We start from the raw sequence: 24,956 nt of genomic DNA, 5'->3' as shown, positions 1-24,956 counted from the left end.
CCCTGGGAGGCAGCAGGTGATGGCTGAAGTGCTTGGGTCCTGGGGCCACCGCTGTGGCACAGAAGGTTAACGCCCTGGCCTGAAGCACTGGCATCCCATATGGATGGATCCCATATGGCCTGGGAAAGCAGTAGAAGATGGTCCAAGTCCTTGGGCCCTTCACCCATGTGGGAGACCCGGAGGAAGCTCCTGACTCCTGGCTTTGGATCAGCACAGCTCTGGCCATTGTGGCCAGTTGGGGAGTGAACCATTGATGGAAGACCTCTCTCTCTCTCTCTCTCTCTCTCTCTCTCTCTCTCTCTCTCTTCCTCTCCTCTCTCTGTGTAATTCTGACTTTCAAATAAACAAATAAATCTTTAAGGAAGTGAAAGAATTGTTCTGAGCAGGTGAGAGCTCTCTGGTCAATCTCCTGGACTGACTTCTCCTTCCCTGTGCTTAACTGTGACGCCTCTGAATCCAGTCCTGTGTCTTCTCCATCTTCCATCCGTCTCTTGATGATCTCATCTGATGTGGCTTTCAATGCCATCTGGACTCGGACGATTCCCAAGGCTGTCTCCAGCCCAGCTCTCCCCGTGCTCCCAGGACTGCCTGCTCCGTGTCTCCGCGAGGAGGCTCAACCGACATCTCAAAGTAAGCCCCCCGCCTTTCTCTCCAGCCTGCTCTTCCCACATCGGGCCTGACTCGGGCCAAAGCAGCTTGAGTCATCCTCAACTCATCCCTTCCTCTCACACAACTCTCCCAGCTGCCAGCAAATCCATTGCCTCCTCCTAAAAATAAAAGGAATTGTACCCCAGAGCTGGCCGACCACATCACTGCGCACCTGGGATGTACACTCACCTCCTAGCTGGTGTTCCTGCCTCTGTTTTTGCCCACCCTTGATCCTTCCTCAGTACAGCAGTGAGAAGGGTCATTTAAAAACAGTTCTCTGCTTCTCAGGGCCGGGCATCGACCCCCATCTCACTCAAAGTCAAGGCCAATATTCCTATTGCGTCTCCAATCATCTTTACCCAACACCACCTTGCAGCACCTTTTTGCTACACCGTATTCAGGATCACACCCTGCCCCATGCCCCACCATGATTCCTGGGTTGTTTCCTTTTTTTTTAAAAGATTTATTATTTATTTATTTGAGAGGTGGAGCTACAGACAGAGACAGAGAGAGAGAGCTGGCTCGCTCCCCAAATGGCCACAACAGCCGGAGCGGAGCCGATCTGAAGCCAGGAGCCAGGAGCTTCTTCCAGGTCTCCCATGCGGGTGCAGGGGCCCAAGGACTTGGGCCATCTTCCACTGCTTTCCCAGGCCATAGCAGAGAGCTGGATCGGAAGTGGAGCAGCCGGGACACAAACCGGAGCCCATATGGGGTGCCGGGGCTGCTGGCAGTGGCTGACCCACTACACCACAGTGTGTGTGGGCCGCTGGTTGTTTCCTTTTTATCTCCCCCACTGGATGACAGGCCCATGAGGGCGGGGACTTCTGCTTGTGTCCTTCACTGCCGCATCCCAGCGCCTAGACCGCAGCGTGGTGTTGGACTGATGCTCCATACGTGTTTGCTGAACTTGGTTTTCCTACGTAACCCTCTTGCTTAAAGTCCCTAAGCGACACTGCCTCCTGCAGAATAAAGTGCCCTCCTTCATAGACCCCCCAGGGCCCCGTGGGCGCTGACCCCTGCCGCCGCCTCCCCAGCGCCCCTCTTCCCACATCGACAGTGGAATGGCCACCACCCCCAAAGTGGCCCTTTCAGCTCTGCTTTTCCCGTACACCCCCAGCTCGGCCTGGAGTGCTCCCCTGAAGTCCTCTCTTTGGGGGGGCAGCTCCGTTTGGGGATCACTTCCTTGCAAGCAGCCTCACTGGAAACCTATTTGGGTCAAGCCTCAGTGCTGCGTTCCCAAGTTCTACTGGACTCGTGTGTCTCCCAGCCTGTCTGGTTCTCTGCTTGAGAACAGGGCTGCTGTCACTCTCGTGTGTGTGTGTGTGTGTGTGTGTGCGTGTGAATGCGTGTGTGTGTGTCCCAGTTCCTACCTAGGGGGATTCTCAGTGAATGTAGTATTAGTTATGATCATGGCTATTACCCAGGATAAATATTTATTGAATCAATCACTTTCCCCAGAAGGTGCCAAGATCAACATATTGATTCATTGATTGATGTGTTGATTGCCTTGTTCTGCACCCCAGAGTGACAGTGACATCTCCAGTGGTTTCCCCTGTCGCAGAGAAGTGGTTCAGGAGGGAGGCATAGCTGCCTCCATAGCCCTTGGCAATCAAAAGAGCTCCAAGGACACCCCTGAGCCCGCAGGCACCCGGTACGTGTCCTCGTGCAGGAGACGGGTTTTCATTATTATTACTATTACAATTCACATTTCCCTACAAATGGATATATTTTAGGCCAAATGTATTGCAGTCATGGGGCTTCTGTGATCTGTCTGGCTCCACTGTATATCTTAAGTAAACTGAGTGAGAATTGGGTTTGCTTAGTCATTAAAAGTCACCTACGTTGAAGGTGAAGACGTCCGCAGAACCTCAGTAAACTTTGATGCGGCATTCACACCATGCCAGGCCCCTGCCAGCCTTCGGGAGGGGAGCAATGGCACAGAACAGGTCACCCCCTGCCCTCCAAAAAGACACGGTCCAGTGGTCACTGAAGGAGTCATTACAGCTGCTGAAATGGCTCGAGTCTTCCTGTTCATGTTTGCTTAACGGGAGGCAGCTGCACTGGGGGGAAGGAGACCTATTTCTGAGAGCTGCTGCACGCACAGACTTTAGCTAAGTTGTTCCATTTGAGCCTGACAGCTGAACCATATGACAGATGAAGAAACCGAAGCGCACATCGCTGGCCCAGGACGCACGCCGTTATAAAGCCATGCCTCTCCCAGTCCACCACCGCTGCTAATCCAATAGCCCCATGCAAAGAGTACCAACAGGCCACAAACCTGAGCAAAGAAACGCCCGTTTACAACGCCTTAAAAGCCGGCAGCCATCAGTAAATTACACACACACACACACACACACACACACATAGGCATTAAGTTGGAAAAGAAAAACAGACACCAAGGAACAGTCTACTTATTTGCTCGTTGCTCATGAGCCCCGGATGTCTGTCCCAGGCCTCTTTGGGAAAGCCCAGGGTTGGATCCCCGTGGGAAGCAGAAGGGTGCTGGCGACTCCCAAGTAACAAGGCACAGAGAGGCAGCACCCATAGTCCTTTGAGAAGGGGAGCATGGTGTGCACCACTCCATATCAGGACCTCTCCACCGACCCCTCTGCTGTGGGCATAGAAACTCACCCTGCGTCCTGTGGCCTGAGCCCTGCTTCTACCCCCAATTCCTCAATGAAGGCAGCCTCAATGAACTCACTCACAGACCTCAGGAAGCCTCCAGCCTTGGAAAATCCACCCCTGCCCCACCACCACCCTCCTCTCCCCTCTCTGGGGCTTCCTTCCTGATCCTGCATCACAGAACTCTGGGTGTTGACTCTTGCAGCAAACATACTCCATTTGCAGAAAACACATTCCGTTTGCAGGAAACACATCTCCCTGGCTCCTCCTTCAGAGTTTCCAAGCCCACCCGTGGTCTCAGCGACTAGGAACGTCATCGAGGGCTTCCCGTGGGAGCTTTGGCACGGCTGAGAGTTTTACGATCCTGATAACATGAATCATACAGTGCCCACGGCGCCCGGGGAAGCAGGCGCTGGTCACCCAGACAGGGCGCCCCTCTCTGCTGGGGGAGTTGGAAGGGACTGGGCTGCACACGCAGGAAGTCCTGTTGTTTAGGACTGTCAGCAATCACTTCTGGGGAAAATCCCTACTTGCAGGAGCTGTTTTTGGCTCAGGTTGAAAGCCTCAAGGCGTGAAAGCTGCTGTTATTCATCCAACGTGTGTCCAAGCCCTGGGAAAAGCCAGCGAAAGTGCCATCCATATCTCTTGCATCTCTTTCCCCCAAGGGGGAGGCATTGGAACCCCAGGAAGGGACCGTGGCCCTGGGATCCCAAAGGACTGTTTGTTACTCTGAGCAATGAGAATGCTCACCCCTCCCTTACCCCACCCCCTGGCCAGCTTCAGAGACACGTGTGAAGGCTGTGGGGGTGAACGCAGACCACTGAAGATTTTGCAGGGAGCTGTTCTCTGGGCCCGCGTACAATTTACAAAATGCAATGTGCAAAGAGAGAGAGAGAGAGAGAGAAATCTACTCGCTCTCTGCCAGGATAGAGCAGATTCCTGAAGCAAAACAGCTCTGCAACAGAACCCGAATTTCCTCAAAAGGTGCAAGGCACAGGGGTAGGAATTCCTGAACCCCTACAGCCCACCACCTCTCACCCTGCCAGCTGCATTCGGAGCACAGGGGGAGGGAGCCTGGGGGACAGTGGTGGCACCGCGTTCCTTTGGGACGATTTCCAGGGAGAAAGTTGAACAGAATGAGTTTTCTGCTAACACAGGAGGCGAGCGGTCGCACAGCCATCTTCAGAACCGAGTGGCAGGTCAGGGGCTTGGGTAGCGGTGAAGTCGCAGGAGCAAGGGCCCCCAGCCAGGAGGCTGGGGTTTTGCAATAGCCAGAGCTAAAAGGTCCTCATTTCCCCCCACTCCTGCAAACCACTTTGGCAGCTGGGGGAAGCCAGGACCGAAACAAACACAGTCGGAGCGACCTCCGCGTCTCCTCCCCACCCCTTCCTGGGAACCCCCAGGAAAACTTGATTTCTCTCAACTACACACAAGCTGGGAGGTTGGAGAGGCGGCAGAGGGGGAAGAGGGAGAGAAAGCGGGGCCAGGCAGCGTCCATGCAGTCAGTGGTATTATTGATTTAGAGCCACACAAGCCTCCGGGAGCCGTCGGCAAGGACCATACCTCCTGCTGATCTCGGGGAAAAGTCTCCAAGAACCATGGCTGGGAGCTAAGGAGGATCTCCCAGCCTTCAGCCAGGAGCACAGCTCTGCAGCTCCTCGGAACGATGGACCAGGGCGAGCTTTAATTAACAGGGTCTGATGCCTCTTCTTTTTTGGGAACTGAGCAGATTTAAAGGGCTAGAGTCCCAATTTGGAGGGTGCCGGTGCTGCTCTTGCTGCTGCCACCGCCGTGGCCACTCTGGCTGCTCAAGAGCTCCCTGCAGAAGGTCCCCCTCCAGTGAGGACGCAGAGCCGTGGGCCAGGCGCTGCTCACCCCCGCGAGTGCCCACGTCCTGCGCGCCGAATCCCAGACCAGGCGAAAGGGCAGAGCGCCGTGGGTGCCGCCCCCTCCACGCGTGGGGCTGGGCCCCACACTGCCAGGCAAGGTGGGAGGTGTGATCTCTGCTGGGCGCTCCTATCCTGAGAACACTGCCTGTGACAGCCACCATGGAAGCTGCACGCACACACGGCAACCGTGGACACACACACACACGTGCACACACGCCTGCCCATGTGCATACACATGACTTCTCATGTAAACACACATCTGTCCGTATGCACATCCCTCTGCCCATGTGCACTGCACACACATGTCCACTCCTATACATACATGAGCCACGTGTTCACATGCACATGCATGTGTGTACACTCATGCACATCTACCTGCTCAGCTTCGAGACATATGGCCTGCAGCAGCCCGACAACCCGCCCATGCACCTGTACTTTACAGGTAGTGATAATTGTGGGGCCGGCGTTGTGGTGTAGCAGGTAAAGCCATCACCTGAGACACCAGCATCCCATACAGCGATAGATTCATGTCCCAGCTGCCCCACTTCTGATCCAGCTCCCTGCTAATGGCCTGAGAAAAGCAGTGAAAAGTGGTCCAAGTGTTTGGGAAGGCCCAGAAGAAGCTCCTGGCTCCTGGCTTTGGCTTGTGCCTTTGTCAGGGCACAGATCTTATCAGTGACAGTGCCAATTCAAGACTGTCACCCACAGGGATGCCTTGCCACACAGCCTCTTTTCACTTCCTCCTGCTTGGGCAGTGCCTGGTGGATTTGTGACCCAGTCTTGGCCAGTCCTCTGTGTCTCATCCTCAGAGTGGCTCAGAGGAGCTGATTTTCCTGTGATCACCTTGCACAATATCTTTATTTTATTTTATTTATTTATTTTTTGACAGGCAGAGTTAGACAGTGAGAGAGACAGAGAGAAAGGTCTTCCTTCCGTTGATTCACTACCCAAATGGCCGCTGCAGCTGGCGCACCGCGCTGATCCGAAGGCAGGAGCCAGGTGCTTCTCCTGGTCTCCCATGGAGTGTAGGGCCCAAGCACTTGGGCCATCCTCCACTGCACTCCCGGGCCACATCAGAGAGCTGGCCTGGAAGAGGGGCAACCAGGACAGAATCCGGCACCCCAACCAGGACTAGAACCCGAGGTGCTGGTGCCGCAGGCGGAGGACTAGCCAAGTGAGCCGCGGCACCGGCCGCACAATATCTTTAATGCTGTGTCCACTAGGAAGCACAGACCAGAAGCCCAGCCTCTCAGTGCTCGGTAGCCAGAAGTCTTCCGGCCTGTGTCTTTGCACAAGAGTGGGGCTGTGGTCTGGGGTGACCACACACATCACACATCACACATCACCCCCTCCCTCTCTTTCTGATTTTTTTAAAAAAAGATTTATTTATTACTTTGTTTGAAACATAGAGTGACAGAGAGAGAGAGAGAGAATGAGAGAAAGGTCTCCCACCTGCTGGTTCACTCCCCAAACGGCCACAACAGCCAGGTCTGAGCCAGGCCAAAGCCAGGAGCCAGGAACTCCATCCAGGTCTCTAATGTTGGCGTCAGGGGCCCAGGTACTTGCACCGATTTTTCCCAGGAGCATCAGCAGGAAGTTGAATGAGCAGTGGAGCAGCCAGGACTCCAACCAGAGCTCCCACACAGGATGTCGGCATTGCAAGTGATAGCTCAATTTGCTACTGCTATGCCAACACTAGGTTTTCTGATTTTTAAAATGACAGGATTGCACTAAGGGGGCAGTGCTTTTAACAGAAAAAGAAAGGAAGAAATGAGCCATACTGACTTGTAGAAAGTACGTTCGATTATCCAGACACCAAGCTTGACCAAACCTTCTTAGCTCACGGGGACAGCACGCAGGTAGCAGGAGCTGGGAAAATGTGCAGCATTGTCCCTGAGGGCCCCGGAGTCAGTGATGGACGGAGCGGACTGGGCATGGTCTCCCTGGTTCTGGCCTCTCCTCTCTGAGCAACGAACCTTGCACGTAGCCAGCTCAGGTTGCCAAAATCAGAAAAATCTGGTACGGAAGGCTCTCGCTGGACCTTAGAGTCCATCTCTGGGCCTTCCCAGCAAACCTCTCCATGTGTCCCCGTGCCCCCTGCCTGGCTCAGTGCCAGTCGAAACTTTGTTAAGGGCGAGCACATGGCTCAGAGAAGAAGTTGCAGCTTGGGAGTCTTGCATCCCATATCCAAGTGCCTGGTTCAGTTCTCGGCTCTGCTGCTTCCAATCCAGCTTCCTGCTGATGTGCACCCTGGGAGGCAGCAGCTCACGGCTCAAGTACTTGGGAGAGGGAGAGGGGGAGGGGGAGGGGGAGGGGGAGGGAGAAGGAGAGGGAGAGGGAGAGGAGGGAGAGGGAGGGGGAGGGGGAGAGGGAGAGGAGGGAGAGACAGAGGGAGAGACAGAGGGAGAGGGAGAGGAGGGAGAGGAGGGAGAGGGAGAGGAGGGAGAGACAGAGGGAGAGGGAGAGGAGGGAGAGACAGAGGGAGAGGGAGAGACAGAGGGAGAGGGAGAGGAGGGAGAGGGAGAGGAGGGAGAGGGAGAGGAGGGAGAGACAGAGGGAGAGGGAGAGACAGAGGGAGAGGGAGAAGAGGGAGAGGGAGAAGGAGAGGGAGAGGAGGGAGAGGGAGAGGGAGAGGAGGGAGAGACAGAAGGAGAGGGAGAGGAGGGAGAGGGAGAAGGAGAGGGAGAGGAGGGAGAGGGAGAAGGGGAGGGAGAGGGAGAGAGAGAGACAGAGGAAGAGACAGAGGGAGAGGGAGAGGAGGGAGAGGGAGAGGAGGGGGGGGAGAGGAGGGGGAGGGAGAGGAGGGAGAGGGAGAGGAGGGAGAGGGAGAGACAGAGTGAGAGGGAGAGGAGGGAGAGGGAGAGGAGGGAGAGGGAGAGGGAGACCCACATGGGAGACCCAGACTGAATCCCAGGTTTCGAGCTCTGGCTTGGCCCATCTAGGCTGCTGTAGTCATTTAGGTAGTAAAACAATAAGTGAAAGATTCTCTTTCTCTCTCTCTCTCTGCCTTTCAAGTAAAAATAAATAAATAAAAATGTTTTGAAACATAAAATTAACACTTTGTCGGCAAAAGATCTGCCACCACCTATTGAGCATCAGTAAGGTGCAATTTCCTGTCTCCATTTTCCGGTGGAGGTGGGGGGTTGCACATCACCTCTTCGCTCACAAGTGAGCAAGGCAAACAGAGAGGTGTGGAGGGACACACACGCCTGCCGTGAGGAGTGACCCCATGGACTCACCATCCCAGGTCTCCCTGCCACCCAGTGAGGCATCTGCAAGGAAGACAGGGGCTGGCACAGCAGAGAGGTACCCTACCCAACAAGGACCACAGGAAGAGGTTCATCATTCCTGCTGTACTCCCTACACCGCCACCCAAATGCTCAGGGCTTCTTCCAAGTTTCCATGAATGCAAGCCCCATTTGGTGTTGGCGTTGTGTGCGTGTGTGTGTGTGTGTGTGTGTGTGTGATGGACAATCAGGAGGACCCTCACAGAGGAAGGGACGGAGTCTGTTCTCCGTTCCCCGGATACTCTCAGCACGCACCGTGGCTGCCTCCATCGTGGCCTTATGGGTCTCTGTGTGCCCCTCCACTCACCCCACAGCGCCTCAGAATAGAACTGAGACAAGCCTGGGTTATTTAGAGAAAAGTGCCATGAGCTGGGATAGCAGCAGGAAGCCGGCCACCTGGACGGAGACAATGATTCATCTCTCCCGGAGCCCCAATAACGTCCTGCCCTTCATCCTGCGCCTGGGGAGGTGGCCCTCCGTGTCCACCTCCAGGAAGTGCCCCAGTCGCTGCCCCTACCTCTCAATGCCCAGACAGAATAGCCTAAGGCCCGGGGAAAAGGAGGTGTCCTTCTCCCCCCCCCCCACTAAAATCCATGTTGGCTCCAGTGATAACCTACCCTTCCCTAGTGGTTGATGGACAGCCTTCATTCCCATCTGCCGAAGCTTATCTTTATGAGACTCCCAGGGGATAAGCTTATCAGACACACTACAACCCCAGGAGCCTCCTCTCTGCTCAAGGCAGGAGAGATCATGTGGAATCCTGAAATTGGCCAGCCCACACATCCACTGAACATTCATTCACTCTTATGTTCAGCCCCAGGCACCCCCGGAGACCGTGCCACATGAGATTGGGCTCTGCAGACCACACCACCACTGCTGGCTTCCTGCTGGAGTCCATCAAGGAGGACTCCCTGGAGGGAGTGGGGAAAAGAACATGGGAGGGTTGGTCCAGCTTCAGCATCCCGTGGGGCTGTGACATCAGCATCTCCGTGCTCCTGGGAGGCCCAGCATTCACTCTGCCTCCTCAGAGAGGTGCCAGCCACTGCAACCTTGCCAACTGGACACCTCCTTCAGACACACCTGCCCCGCTGGGTCCACCCCAGGCCAGCTCTCTCCTTGCTGTTGTTTCCCGAGTCCTAGAGGGCAGCTCTTCTCACAAAGATGTGCCTTTGGGTTATTTCCACTTTCTACTTCCTGTGCAACGAATCTTCTGTATCAAACACCCTCTGTTTGAAACCTGCACTGTGGCTTTTATTCTTCCGACTGGACAAGAATTTTCCTTGGCGATCCTAGATTGGAGTGTTCTAACAGTCACAATAGAGGCCCAGCTGAATGTTCTGGCACCAAGTATGCATTTTGGATTATAAATGTCATCATTTCCTGATTAGAGGAAATTATTAGAGAGAGTAAAGTTTTCAGATCATTCCCCAGGTGGAGAGTCCTTGGGTCCATCCTGGTACACAAGGATATTTGGAAAAGTCTACGGAAAATGGAATGCAAAGAAAAAGTAGATTTTGGTGCAAATTTTTTTGGAAAAAAAAAAAAAGTTTATTTATGTGCTTGAGAAGCAGAGGGAGAGAGAGATGAACAGAGAGCCCGCACCCACTGGATCACTCCCCAGATGTGTACAAGAGCCAGGGTTGGAGCAGGCTGAGGCTGGGAGGTGGGAACTGCATCCAGGTCCCTCACTTGGATGGCAGGGGCCCAAGCACTCGAACCACCACCTGCTGCATTAGCAGGAAGCTGGAATGGGGAGCAGAGACATAACCTGATCTCAGGCCCTCTGCTATGAAACACAGGCATCCCAACAGGAACATTGACTGCGAAGCCCAACATCCACCTGCAAAATATTTTGAAATCCACACCTATGTGGGTACTTCAAAAACTTCATGGAAAGTTATATCAGTGAAAAAAATAACTATGCATGGATTTACAAACATTTTGCCCCAAAATAAGTTTACCGTGTAATTCCCTTGTCCACAAACTTTCTGAAGCACCCTCATGTTATCTATTTGTCACATTTGGCCCCAGATTTACAGGTATCAAAAATATTCTCAGTCTGATTTTAGATGTAGTGAATTTAAATGAAAAAAAAAATTAAGAGGCAACCAGGAAAACCTTACTCGGGGCAAACTGAACGCAAGGCCAGCACAGCTGAGACAGATTAGGCGTTCTCTCCACATCGTCACTCCCCTTACTGAGTTAGGTGAGGGGTGTTGGGTAAAGATCAGTGCTTTGGGGCAGGCATTGTGGCACAGCAGGTTAACCACTGCCTCCCGTATTGGAGCGCCTGCTTAGGGTCCTGGCTCCTCTGCTTCCCATCAAGTTTCCTGCTGATTGTGCACCCTGGGAAACAGCGCATGGTGGCCCAAGGGCTTAGGTTCCTGCCACACATGTGGGAGACCTGGGTGGAGCTCAGGTTCCTGGCTTCATCCTGCCCCAACTCTGGCTATTGTGGACGTTTGCAGAGTGGACCAGTGGATGGAAGATTCTCCCCCACCCCTCTCCTCCCTCCCTTCCAAATAAATAAATGAACATTTTAAAATGTGTATTATTTTGGAGTATGGATAGCGTAGTAGATTATAAGAAACTGGAAGACCTTACTTTTCCTCAATTCATCCCCGTGGAGGCTGGGCTTTGAAAGACAAGGAGCCCTGGGCAGAAGCTGGCGAGGGTGCCCTTGGCCATCAGGTCCCAAGGAGGACTCTCAGGTTTTCTCCCCTCTCTCTGGGAAGAGGGAGGTGACCACAAGGCAGCGACATCTGGGGACATGCCGGTCTTGTTGGACACTCTGGCTTGGACATTCATCCCAGCACAGACAGAAAGAGGCCCATTTCAGGTGACACCTTAGCCAGCAGGCCAGTCTGTCAAACAGAGGTGACTGTGGGAACCAGAGCTGGGAGAGGAGGTTAAGTCAAAACTTGTGACACCAACATTCCATCCAGGGGTGCTGAATCAAGTCTGGCTGCCCTGCTTCCCATCCAGCTCTCTGCTAATGTGCCTGAGAAAGCAGCGGAAGATGGTTCAAGTGCTTAGGGCCCTGCCACATATGTGGGAGACCCAGATGGAGTTCCTGGCTCCTGCTGACCTAAACATTTGGGGAGTGAAGACCTGGATGGAAGATTCTCTCTCTCTCTCTCTCTCTCTCTCTCTCTCTCTCTCTCTCCTCTCTCATGCCTTGCCTTTCAAATAATAATAGTAATAATAATAGTAATAATAATAATAATAATAGAATTGCAGGGCAATGAACTTCTTGCCCACAGAGGCCAGGCATTGAGCACTGCTCCAGGTCCCATCTCAGGCCACTGATGAGCAAGTCCTCCTCCTTCAGAGTGGCTGCGTTGGGAAGGCACTGGCGCACAGGCAGAACCATGGACAGAAGACAGACCTGTGCTTTCTTCTTTGGACGGGGTCAGAGTGTTGACAAAGGGAGCAAAGTTTTTGGAGGTGCCTCCTCTCCACTTTACCTCTCCCTGCTCCTCCAGTTAGGATTCTAGGATGCATTCCTGCTCCCTTTGAAATCTGGCTGTGAGCTGCCCCCCTCTTATTCCCGCTGCTCTGGCTTAAGTCGGACTTTTTTTTTTTTTTTTAATCTTGCATCTGATCACATTTCTAGGCAGATGCCCCACCTCCATGTATTCACAAATCCTGATGTACAGTGACAAACAAGGAAGCTGGAGCCCCAGCCCTCACAGAGCCCTGGGGCTGGTAGGAAACACACACAGCAAACAATTGCCAAGGAAAATGAGTGTTTGCAGTAAGAAGTGCACATGGATGAGGGCAGATATCTAGCACATTCATTAGGTTGCCACTTGGGTCTCCCACACCCCGTATGGGAGGGTCTGGTTGGAGTCCTGGCTCCTCTGCTTCTGATTCAACTTCCTGTGGACGTGCACCTTGGTAGGGAGCACGTGATGGCACAAGCACCTGGGCCCCTGCAACCCAAGTGGGAGACAAGGACTGAGTTCTAAGTTCCTGGCTTTGACCTGGCCCAGCCCTGGCTGTTACAGGCATTTGGGGAGACAACCAGTGAATGAAAGATGTCACCCTGCCTTCCAAACAAAATGAAAACAAAGAAACATTTTTTTGAAGATTTATTATTTTATTTATTTGAAAGACAGAGTTACAGAGAGAGGTAGAGACAGACAGAGAGAGACGTCTTCCATCTACTGGTTTACTCCCCAGATGGCTGCAACAGCCAGAGCTGCGCCGATCCGAAGCCAGCAACCAGGAGCTTCTTCTGGGTCTCCCACATGGGTGCAGGGGCCCAAGCACTTGGGCCATCTTCTACTGCTTTCCCAGGCCATAGCAGAGAGCTGGATCAGAAGAGGAGCAGCCAGGACTAGAACTGGCGACCATATGGGATGCCAGCGCTTCAGGCCAGGGCATTAACCCTCTGTGCCACAGCGCCATCCCCAATAAAAAAATTTTTAAAAAGAGATGCTCGCTGAGTAGCTCATGGGATGTGGGTGCTCCTGAGTGGGGTTCAGTGGGGGCCTGGCTGATGAGGCCATGGTGGAGAAGACAGCTCCAGTTGCTGGACCAGGTTCTAGAGCTCCCAGGCTCCAGGCAAAGTGGGGGAGTGGAAGCAAGGCCAAGAGTGGTTAAGGAGGAGAGACAGTGTCTGGTCAGGCAGCAGAGATGTGCAGCAGGTGACGGTTGGGCCATGGATTTCAGGGTAAGGAAGACAGGAAGCTGCCACAGGGCGAAGCCGGGTGGTGATGAGGGGGAGATGTACTCTTTATGAAAGGTCCTTCACTACTTAGCATAGTCGTTCCCCTCCACCCTCATCCTCTGGACTGCTTCCCACTGTCAGGGACAAGTGGCTCCCACAGAGACGCCCATCCCCCACTACCTGCGCTTGGTGCCTGCTACAAGGCAGTCCCGCTACAACTTGTGGTTAAAATGTACTGGTGGCCGGGGCGGGGGTGGGGAGTGGCCAGCACTGTGGCATAGCCAATACAACAGCCGACTGCTGTGCCAGCATCCCATATGGACACCAGTTCAAGTTCCAGCTGCTCCACTTAAGATCCAGCTCTCTGCTATGGCCTGGGAAAGCTGTAGAAGATGGCCCAACTCCTTGGACCCCTGAATCCGTGTGGGAGACCCAGGAGAAGCTCCTGGCTCCTGGCTTCAGATCGGCACAGCTCCAGCCGTTGTAGCCAACTGGGGAGTGAACCAGTGGATATGAAGATCTCTCTCTCTCTCTCTCTCTTTCTCTCTCTCTTTCTCTCTCTCTCTAACTCTTCCAAATAAATAAATCTTTTTTTAAAATACATAAATAAAATAAAATGTGCTGGGGGACATATTTCCATATCAACAAGCTCAGCTTCCCCAATGTAAAACACAGCCTTTGTGAAACACACACCTGTGAAGTTCCAATGAAATGTCAGCCATGTGTCGCCTCCAGTGGCCTCTCATCGAGGGACAGCCTGCTCAATAAGCAAACAGTCACCTTATCTGCTGGAATCATACCCAAGTAATGATTTTGGAGTTTTCTTTTTTTTTTTAAGATGTATTTATTTATTTGAAAGTCAGAGTTACACACAGAGAGAGAAGGAGAAGCGGGGGGGGGGGGGGGGCCGGGGGGGAGAGGTCTTCCATCTGCTGGTTCACTCCCCAGATGGGCGCAACGGCAGGAGCTGCACTGATCTGAAACCAGGAGCTAGGAGTTTCTTCCAGGTCTCCCATGGAGGTTCAGGGGCCCAAGGACTTAGCTCATCTTCCACTGCTTTCCCAGGCCATAGCAGAGAGCTGGATCAGAAGTGGAACAGCTGGGACTCGAACCGACACCCATGTGGGATGCTGGCACTGTAGGTGGCAGCTTTACCTGCTACGCCACAGCACTGGCCCCAATTTAGGAATTTTCTCATTTTCCTTAACATTAGCCAGATCTGCCAGGGATGTGTCACAACGGCACTGCTTGCAGAAGCCAGCTTAGACCCGCTCGAATGTGGAACCAAAAGACCTCAGGAAACTGTCGCTACTCTTAGCCAAGAGCTGCTAAATCAAGGACATGTATTTTTCCCTATTGAGTGCAAACAGATGCTTACGTAAAGAAAAAGTGTTCATGGGGCTGGCATTGTCACACACCAGGTTAAGCCACCGCCTACAATGCCGACAACTCATGTGAGTGCCAGTTCAAGTCCTGGCTGCTGTGGCTGATCCAGCTCCCTGCTAACTGCACCTGGGAAGGCGGCAGAAGATGGCCCAGGTACTCGGGCCCCTGCACCCGCATGGAGATTCGGATGAAGCTCTTGGCCATCTGGGGAGTGAACCAGAATTTCTCTCTCTTGGCCTCTGCCTCTCTAGCTCCGTAATTCTGCCTTTCAAATACATAAATAAATAAATATTTTAAAAAAAGTGGAAGATGGCCAAATACTTGGGAACCTACCACGCATGCATGTGGGAGACCAGAATACATTTTCTGGCTCCTGGTTTTTTTTTTTTCCTTGCCCAGCCCTGGTCATTGCAACCATTTGGGGAGTGAACCAGCAAATGGAAGATCTCTCTCTCTCTCTCTCTCTCTCATGCACTTCAAATAAATAAATAAATCTTAAAAAAGGAAGAAGAAGAAAAGAAAAGCTGCTCCCGTGTGACGGCACTTCCATGGGTAGGAGATACAAGCGTGCAAGATCTCAAGCCGTGGCCTGGAGAGCACCAGGGTCAGAGCACCAGCTCCAGCCTCCTCCCACGATGGTGGAAAAGCCCACCTCATGCTGCAGGTGGTACAATGAAGATGAAAACCCATGGCCCTCACTGCCCCCGTGAGATTTTTTTTTTTTTTTGACAGGCAGTGTGGACAGTGAGAGAGAGAGAGGCAGAGAGGAAGGTCTTCCTTTGCCGTTGGCTCACCCTCCAATGGCCGCCACGGCCGGCGCGCTGCGGCCGGTGCACCGCGCTGATCCAAAGGCAGGAGCCAGGTGCTTCTCCTGGTCTCCCATGGGGTGCAGGGCCCAGGTACTTGGGCCATCCTCCACTGCCCTCCCGGGCCACAGCAGAGAGCTGGCCTGGAAGAGGGGCAACCGGGACTAGAACCCGGTGTGCTGGCACCGCAAGGCGGAGGATTAGCCTAGTGAGCCGCGGCGCCGGCCCCCACGTGAGATTTTTGTAGGTTCAGTTGTCTCCAAATCCTGGGCTGAGTCTCTCCCTGGAAGACCTAACTTTTATGGATCAGCCCTGGCATGGTCAGCTCTCAGGCCAAGTTTACCCATGAATGTGGCCTTGGGAGGCACAGAGAGAACTTCTCCTTTGTGAATATCCTTGAATCTGGGTTCAGCTCCATGGGCCTGAAGTTCAAGGTTCCGGAGGATTTGTGAATGGAAGCTGCGGTAACCCTGTTTGGCTGTCTCCAACCACCTCTGATCCTATTTCTCTAGCATGCCCTCTCTCGTTAGTCCTTCCTCTCCTCTATCTCTGTCCCTCGGCTGGGGAGGTGTTCTTATGCCACGGCAGACCTCATGAGCAGGTGCCATACACCCAGAGCTTGGACTACACCTGGAACGGACAAAGATGTCATGGACAGGATCTGTTGCCAGAATGTAGGGGCTCTGGGCTGCAGAAGTCTCCTGAATCCGGACCCAGCGGCATGGACTGCACACACGTCAGTCCCCATGCTTCTCGCTGGCTGACACAGCAGGGGTGGCAGACAAGGAGGTATCCACAGGTGACTTCCCTGGAGGTGATGCCCAGCTCACAAGCAGCTTGACGGACGGCCTTGCTCCGTGCACCTGACCTTGGTTACCTGTACGGCCGGCTGCATTTCCTCACCTCTCCCAGCGGAGTTAGCCCCAGCAACACACTCTGGGTAATGCTGATGCTGTGTCATGTCCCTAAATCAGGCTGCTGTCGCTTGACAAGGCCACCTCCTGAGGCTCAAAGTCCCAACTTCCTCTCCTTATCTCACAGTCCAAGGAGACGCCAAACTCAACAATTTCACTGGCTTCTAAGAAAAGACATCAGATAAGACTGAGGGTACAGGCACACACACTGAGTCCTGGAAGTAAGTCAGAGCTGGTCCACAGCCTGGGTGTCCCAACTCCACACACACACACACACACACACACTCACACACACCCCACTGTCAGGCAAGAGGTACAGACAGGCTGTGAGGTTCTGGAACAATCTGAGTGCCAAGGCAGAACAGTCCTGTCAGCGTGTAAATACCCCAGTCAGCCCTGCAAGAGGCTCCCTTTTGGCCACAGGAATTGGAGCCAGGCAGGGAGACTGGAGCAGAGACGGGGTGGAGGCTGCCAGGACCCCCAAAGTACTCACTCCCCTCCCCTAACCAAAAGATCCCCGCGGAGTTAATACCAGCCTGGCCGTTGTGCCGTCCGTGTTGATGTTGGACTTGGTTTCTTTTTCCCTGGCCGCAGGCCCTGTTAACTTGCCCACTCACATACACATGCTCTTTATAGAGAATTAGAAGGACTTCACTCTCCTCTGCCTGCTCCTTTCTTCAATGGTGACCACCTGGGCATCTCCTGAGGCTCCAACCTAGTGCCCAGGCCCAGAGAGCCAGCTGGGCCGCAGTGTGCTCTGCACCTGCTCGGACAGGTGGTCCTTGAAGGCCGAGACCAGGCCCCTCCTCTGCCTTCAGGAGTTGGATAAGTAGTCCACGTGCATAAGGAAAAGACCACCAGTCAGCTCTTGCTACTCCGAGGGACTTGGAAAGCACTAAGAACCCAGTTCAGGAGAGAGTGAGGACTATCTCTATGCTGTTAGGGAAGAAGGCCCAACTGACAAAAACTGGAAGGACCTGCAATTGCTGAGCAGGATAGAGCTCAGCTTGTTGTTAAGGGCCTACTTAGGGGCCGGTGCTGTGGTGCAGAGGGTTAAAGCCCTGGCCTGAAGCACTAGCATCCCACATGGGCTCCGGTTCTAGTCCCGGCTGCTCCTCTTCCCATCCAGCTCTTTGCTATGGCCTGGGAAAGCAGTAGAAGATGGCCCAAGTGCTTGGGCCCCTGCACCTGCATGGGAGACCCAGAAGAAGTTCCTGGCTGCTGGCTTCGGATCAGCACAGCTCTGGCCATTGCGGCTCTCTGGGGAGTGAACCATCGGATGGAAGACCTCCCTCTCTGGCTCTACCTCTCTCTGTAACTCTTTCAAAGAAATAAAATAAATCTTTATAAATAAATCTTTTTTTAAAAAAGGCCCTACCTAGCTGTCAATTACTGCAAACTCGCCCAGGCCTCACTGCCACAGAAAAGCTGTGTAGCTGAGGAAGATGAGCCCAGGGTCCCCATTCACCCTGATAAGAGAGGTCATGGGGCCCTGGAAATGTAACCCGGCCCCCAATCCAGAAAGGAAGTACAGTCAAAGTGCCAATGAATCTCGGTGTAGCCGTGAATAGGTGGGTAGCTCTTTACCGGGTCTGGTATCAAGTTGGATTCAGCAACACAGCCAAATGGCAGGGCAAAGTAGGACTCGTATGAGTTTGCGAAATAACACAAATGTCGTTTCTGTTTTGCATATTATGTCGGATTTTGTTTTTTTTTTTTCTGCAATAGGCACCCTTCACAGCTGTGTTCCCAAAAATTGTGCCACAACGTGATTCTGAATATTGGAAGAAGTACAGGGGGTGATGGGGGGAGGGGAGCCAGCTCCTGTGGCACACAAGGTTAAGCCACCACCTGCGAGGCTGACATCCAAGTTCAAGTCCCGACTGATCCACTTCCCATCCAGCTCTCTGTTAATGCACCTGGGCAAGCAGCAGCAGATGGCCCAACTACTTGAGCCCCTGGCACCCATGCGGGAGGCTCAGATGGAGTTCCAGGACCCTGGCTTTGGCCTGGTTCAGCCTGGGCTGTGTAGCCATTTGGGGAGTGATTTTTGCTCTCTAAATCTCGCCCCTCTCTGTAACTCTTTTAAATAAATAAAATAAGTCTTTGAAAATCATCCACGTGGGGTCAGGGTTGTGCTGCAGTGGGTTAAGCTGCCACCTGCAATGCCAACATCCCATGTGAGCATCGGTTCAAGTTCCGGCTGCTCCACTTCTGATGCAGCTCCCTGCTAATGTGCCTGAGAAGGCAGTAGAAGATGGTCCAAGTGCTTGCGCCTCTGCCACCCATGTGTGAGACCTGGAAGAAGCTCCTGGCTCTGGCCTGACCCAGCCCTGGCTGTTGTGACCATCTGGAGAGTGAACCAGCAGATGGAAGATTCCTCTCTCTTTCTCTTTCCCTCTTGCTCTCTCTGTCTCTCCCTCTTTCTCTGTCACTCTGCCACTCAAATAAGTAAATAAGTCTTTAAAGAGAGAGAGAGAGACAGAGAGAGAGAGAGAGAGAGAGAAGTAGCTTTCTCCATTACCGTAGAATCAAGTACACTGTCTTGGGGCACCAGTATGGGTGCTGGGAGGCGTGTGCCTGCCTCCACCAGGTCAGAGTTGCCTGCTCTGTGACTCCGGAAGTCCTTTGTCCAGTTCATCACAGTGAAGGGAAGAGACTAAGGGCCTGGGCTTGGAAAACAAGACTCCCCCCTATGCAGCTGGGCCTCACATGCCACAGCCCACCCCAGGCCATCCTGTGGGCTCTCTCCTTGGTCCTGGCCTGATGCAGACACTCAGATCTTGGGAGAGCCTTGTCTAAAGAAAAGCACACATGCCGGGATGAAACTGGTCCCTGGGGATAGAGCTTGGACTCTCCTCTTGTCTCCGAGGTGGCTGAAGGAGCTGGTCCCCAGAGGAAACCTGGCCCTAAGCGACAGAGCAGCAGCAGGACAGCGAGAGCAAGTTCATAGCACACCTGCTCGAGGGTTTTACTTCTTTTTGCCATCTTTTCCCTAGCATTTTGTCATTTTTTTAAAGAATTATTTTATTTATTTGGAAGAGTTATACAGAGAGAGAAGGAGAGGCAGAGAGAGAGAGAGAGAGAGAGAGAGGTATTCCATCTGCTGGTTCACTCCCCAAGTGACTGCAACGGTCAGAGCTGAGCTGATCTGAAGCCAGGAGCCAGGAGCTTCCTCTGGGTCTCCCACGTGGGTGCAGGGGCCCAAGGACCTGGGCCATCCTCCACTGCTTTCCCAGGCCACAGCAGAGAGCTGGATGGGAAGAGGAGCAGCCGGGACTCAAGCCAGAGACCATATGGGATGCTGGAGCTGCAGGCTGGGGCTTTATCCAACCACGCCACCACGCCAGCCCCTCTCAAGCACTTTGGCGACGGAAGGGGTGCATGGGTTGCAAACACTGCCCTTCTCTAGTGGGTGCCCCTTCCTTTTGTGGGCAGTCTTCGGTCAAGGCTGGGTGTGACGGCTTGTAGCCAGGACTGGTCAGGTAAGGCAGTCATTGGTAGTGTTGAGGAAGCCAAAGTCCTGGCAGGGTGCGGGCAATGGCACAGCTCACCGAGGAACTGGGCAGCAGGGGGCAGTACACCATGCAGAAGTCCGTGTGCCTGGGTGCAGGTGCAGGTGTGAGATGGACCTCATTTCCCCAGAATGCTGGGGAGTGGAGACCCTTGAAGAGAAGACACTTACACGTGGGTTATACACCTGGATTCAACTATGATTGTGGCTCCGAAATGGCCAAGCACGGCCTTTTCTGGCTCCAGACCATGCCAGCTATGCAGGAACCCTGCCTTTCACCTCTCTGCTGACCAAATTCTACTACCCATCTCTCTGTCTTTCAGCACTGATCACCACTGTAACAAGAACACAGACTGGTTAGCAGCTGGCATCGACGCTCAATGGAGTGCATTTTATTTATGGTATGAGATAGGTATTCCTTTCTGTTTTAGATTTATCTTTTATTCATTTGGAAGGCAGAGTTACAGAGAGAGAGAGAGAGAGAGAGAGAGAGAGAGAGAGAGAAATCTTCCATCTGTTGGTTCACTCCCCAAATGACCACAATGGCCCAGGCCAAAGCCAGGAGCTTCATCCTGCTCTTCCATATGAGTACAAGGACACAAGAACTTGGACCATTTTCTGTGGCTTTCCCAGGCACATTAGTAAGAAGCTGGATAGGAAGTGGAGCGGCCAGACTCAAACAAGTGCCCAGATGGGATGCCAGCATTGCAGGCAGCGGCTTAACCCATTACGCCACACTACCAGCCCCAAGACAGGTGTTCTAATCCTTCTCTTTCTCTTTTAAAATTTTTACTTATTTAAGAGACAAAGAGATCCCTCATTCATTGATTCACTCAGCAAATGCCCACAGTGGCAGACCTGGGCCAAGGCCAGAGCTGGGAGCTGAGAACTCAATCCAGGTCTCCCATGTGGGTGGCAGGGACCCAGTTATTTGAGACACAACCACCACCTCTCGGGGGTTGCACTAACAGGAAGCTGGAGTCAGGAGCTGGACCTGGGACCTGGGGCGCAAACCCAGGAGCCCCTATGTGGGATGCAGGTGCCTGAACCATGAGGCTGAGCACTCACCCTAATTAAACTGAGGTGCACAGGGCCAGAATAAACTGTACTTGAAGCATTTGCATTTCTCTAGGAGGTGTGTTCCAGGCGCCCCACCCACTCAGGATACGTAGCCCATTGGACTTGTGCACGGTGGCTCTGCAACGTATAGAAGTGGGTTTCTTTCTTTCTTTTCTTTTTTAGATTTGTGTTTTATTTATTCAGAAGGCAAAGTGACAGCAATAGATGGAGGGGTGGGGGGAGAGAGAGAAATGTTCCATCTACTGGTTCACTCCCTGGAAGGCCACCATGGCCAGTGCTGGGCCAGACCGAAGCCAGGAGCCAAGAGCTTCATCCAGATCCCCGTGTGAGAAGTGGGGTCCCAAGTACTCTGGCCATCTTCCACTGCTGTTCCCAAGCCTTCAGCAGGGAGCTGGATCGGAAGTGGAGCAGCCAGGACACAAACCAGCAGCTGTATGGGATGCTGGAGTCGCAGGCAGCAGTTTTACTGTTACACCACAATACCAGCCCCTGGATTTCTTTCTTAATGTGGAACTAGAAAGTACTGTCTTTGAGTATCCATATTGCTCAGATCCCAAAACCTACGTTAATCTTTTCCCTGGTAACTCTTTTTTTTTTTTAATTAAAAATCACTTTATTATTCACCTGAAAGCCAGAGTGAAAGACAGAAAGAGAAAACGACACAGAGACAGAGAGATCCTTCATTCTCTGGTTCATTCCCCAATCACCCTTAGCAGCCAGAGGTGGGCCAGGCTGAAGCCAGGACCCACAAATTCCATCCGGGTCTTCCATGTGCGTGGCAGGAACCCAAGTACTTGAGCCATCATCTTCTGCTTCCTGGGCACATTAGCTGGGGAGCTGGATTCAAAACAGAGCAGCCAGTATTCCAACTGATACTCTACCCGGAATGTGGGGGTCCCAAATTGCAGCTTAACTCACCACGATGCTTGCTCCCCCCAACCATGACAGTAAGATTTTTATTTATTTATTTGAAAGTCGGAGTTAGAAAGGGAGAGATAGATGATAAATAGATACATGATAGATCAATCGATCAATTGATAGATAGGTAGATAGATCTTCCATCTGCTGGTTCACTCCCCAGATGGCCACCATAGCCAGTGCTAGGCCAGGAGCTTCTTCCAGGTCTGCCCATGACCTTTGACAATGAATTTTGGAATCATGCTACTATGGTGACCAAATCGCAGTACAGCATATCCACGGCCAAGGGTTCACTCACTGCTAACCCCTCCCTTCACACTAGTCCCACATACTCCTAGTTTTCCCATGCTCACTGTTCCCTGTGGCCAAGGTCCCACCAAGTTCTGCGGTAGACCTGTTATAAAGTTGCTACACCAATCCGAGAGCCTTCATTGAGCTCTCTCTAGAGTCTTCGATTGCAGCTGCCTTAGGCAACAGTGGGCTGAGCAGCTGCATCTTAGGGGAGTGTCCCATCCCACCCAGGAAAGTCAGTGCCATACCCCAAGCCACCCTCGCTGTCACAGGAGGAGCTGGTACTACCAAGGGGATTGCTGGGAGTCCTAAGTTTTGATCCTCGGGGCGGATGACATCATATAGCAAAGGCACTGAAAGCAGAAACTACCGACGTCCTGTGTCCCAGGATGCAACCTGAACCCACACCTGAGAACCTCCTGGACAGCAATCAGGGGTGGATCTGCATATGGCAACCCCATGGCTTCCCAAAAGCTTCCAGTCCTTCTTGACATCCTAGGGGTCAGGGCTGCACCCATAGGTACTCTCAGCCTAGTGAAGACTTCAGAATCCGGGCCATCAAAGCCAGACATCCTGAAACAGGATGCCCAGGGTGAGTGCCACCTCTGGTCACTCCAGAGCATGAGAGAAAGGAAAGAATTCAGACGTCAGGTTGCAGGGGAACTTATGGCCCTGAACATCTTGTATTTGCTCTTCATAGCTCAAAGCAGACATCACCTCATCCAGGATGTCCTCTTCCATATACAAGGTTAGCCTCTGTTCCTTCTGGTCTCAACACAGCATGCATCTATACACAGACTTATCACACCACATTTATTACAAATTCCCTGTAGTCTCTCTGCTGCCCCCTCCACACACACACACACACACACACACACACACACGACGGTGTGCCTTGGGGTTTAGGAGCTATGTCTCATCCTCCCTACGAGAGGCAGTCAGGGTAACCTCCGGGATCTGCCCCAAACTTGACCTCTAAGACCTGGCTGGTGTGTAGTCCCTTCTACCCCTCATTGCTGCCTTCAATGGGAACTAAAACTCGAGCTCTCCGGGAGCAAACCACCAGAAGAGGGTTTCAGAATGTCACAGCCCAAGTCAGGGAAGAGACAGACACTCTTCCAAGCACAATAATGTCCACAAATCATGCCAGCAGGAAGACATGAATCTTATATGCGGCTCACTGAGGGCTGTGGGCAGGAGATTAACTCCTGCCGTGGAAGGGGCCTGGTTTGTTGTGTAAAACAGGTTGGCATGATCGCAGAGAAACAGAGAAGAAAAGCAAGAACAAAAACAAACTGCTCCCTGCCCCCAAGAGTGCAGGACCCCACCCCTTCTCTTCTCTAACTTCCAGGCTCAAGCCCCCCCACCAACTCTGAGCAGAGGTAAACTTAATGGAGGCTCCAATATGGGACAGGGGCTGGGGCAGTGGAAGGAACAGCCAAGAACTGGGGAAGGCCAAGAGCACAGTGGAGTGGAATGAGGAGGAGAATGGGATCGGAAGGGGAGATCTGGTCAACCCAGAGCATTGCCATGTATAAACCAATAACTCTAAAGATCTGGGCAAGGAAGCCCATTGTGTGTAGGAGGCAAAGGTTTGAGCCAATCAGAGGGGAGCACAGTGCCCTCTCCCCAGCCCAGTTCCCACCCCGGCTTGGGTCTCAGATTCTATCATAGAGTCCTGACCTGAGAACAGAATGCACTTCCCTGGAGGGTGTGTACTTGTGTGTGTGTGTGTGTGCACATATGAACATACATGTGGACAAGTGCTTGCCTGGCAAAGTAAGAGAATGGGGCAACCCTTCTTCCCAGGTCGGTAGCTGGTACCCAGAGCAACACTAGGGTCAGTAACATGGAGGTAGGTGGACCCCTGCAGGAAGACGCCCCCCCACCCCCCCAGCCACCAGGACGTCCACAGTCTGTCATGGAAGGGGGATTGTGATAATCAGGAATGCACACTACAGGGTAGAAAGTGCTTCTTAGGAACAGCAGGAGATTTTACAGGGCAAGGAGATCGGGCACTGTAGGGCTTAGGAAGGCTTCCTGGAGGAGGTGATGTCTGTGCTGAGCTCTGAAGATGGAGAAGTTAACCAGAACATATCCCTGGGTTAGCCCACCCTACAACCACCATCCCTGGAGAACAGCTGTCACTCTCGCCCCCAGTAAATCAAAGTGGGCAGGAAGGCCCCAGCGATGCATACCTCAGATGGATCAGAGACTGCCGGTCCCCAAGTGAGTCCCTAGAGCCCTCAGGCCCTCCCCCTTACCTGTCCTCCTGACAGGTTCCAGGCCCTTCCCTGGAGCTGCCGGCAGGGTCCTGGTCCTGCTGCTCAGGCTGAGCCAGTGGATGGGCGGCATCCACCCAGCCGGGGAGCCCCGTGCCAGAGCCTCCCAGCCCTCGGAGCCCACAGAAGGCGTGCAGAGCCTGGCTAGGCCGCCTGCTCCGACTGCAAGCAGGAGAAGTGTGCTGTGAGCTCCTCCCTGGAGCCCAGCCAGCCTTCACAGGCCTGCCAGGCAGGTGGAGGAGGAGCCAGAGAGAGAGAGAGCCTTGTAAAACCTCCCGAGGATCTATTAACTCCCAAGGAGCCATAGAGGCCCAGGGCAGCCTCCGGGCCCATAGCAGCATGGCCTGGCCCCATAAATGGCTGGCAGAGGTCAATCTTCTCACTCTGGTTTCTCTGGACAGGCTCCTGGCTCCCCTGGACTTGCTACTCCCAACAGAGCTGGCTGTCCTTGGCCACGCTGCACCACACAGCAATACACCCTGGGTGTAGCCCTTTGTTGTCTCGCTTTAATCTCTTATTACAATACTTTTTTATAGAGCTGAAATTCACAAGACACAAAACTAGCCATTATATTTTTTATTTATTTATTTTTAAAGATTTATTTATTTATTTGAAAGTCAGAGTTACACGGAGAGAAAAGGAGA

At 53.0% G+C, this 24,956-nt stretch overlaps 1 protein-coding gene across 1 annotated transcript in view; it reads right to left on the bottom strand.

The window, feature by feature from the left end:
- Positions 1–24,494, bottom strand: part of CALN1 (calneuron 1) — a 633,785-nt gene extending 609,291 nt beyond the window's left edge. Inside the window, exon 1 of the mRNA XM_089320670.1 lies at positions 24,295–24,494. The gene's annotated coding sequence lies outside the window, so the exon portion shown is untranslated. The remainder of the gene's footprint in view (positions 1–24,294) is intronic.
- Between the last annotated feature and the right edge of the window lie 462 nt (positions 24,495–24,956).

Source organism: Oryctolagus cuniculus, chromosome 19 (assembly GCF_051225735.1).
Source record: "Oryctolagus cuniculus isolate XC-2025 breed Fujian yellow rabbit chromosome 19, ASM5122573v1, whole genome shotgun sequence".
NCBI classification, from domain to species: domain Eukaryota; kingdom Metazoa; phylum Chordata; class Mammalia; order Lagomorpha; family Leporidae; genus Oryctolagus; species Oryctolagus cuniculus.
Note: the sequence above shows the minus strand (reverse complement) of the source record. Positions and strands in the feature narration are given on the sequence as shown.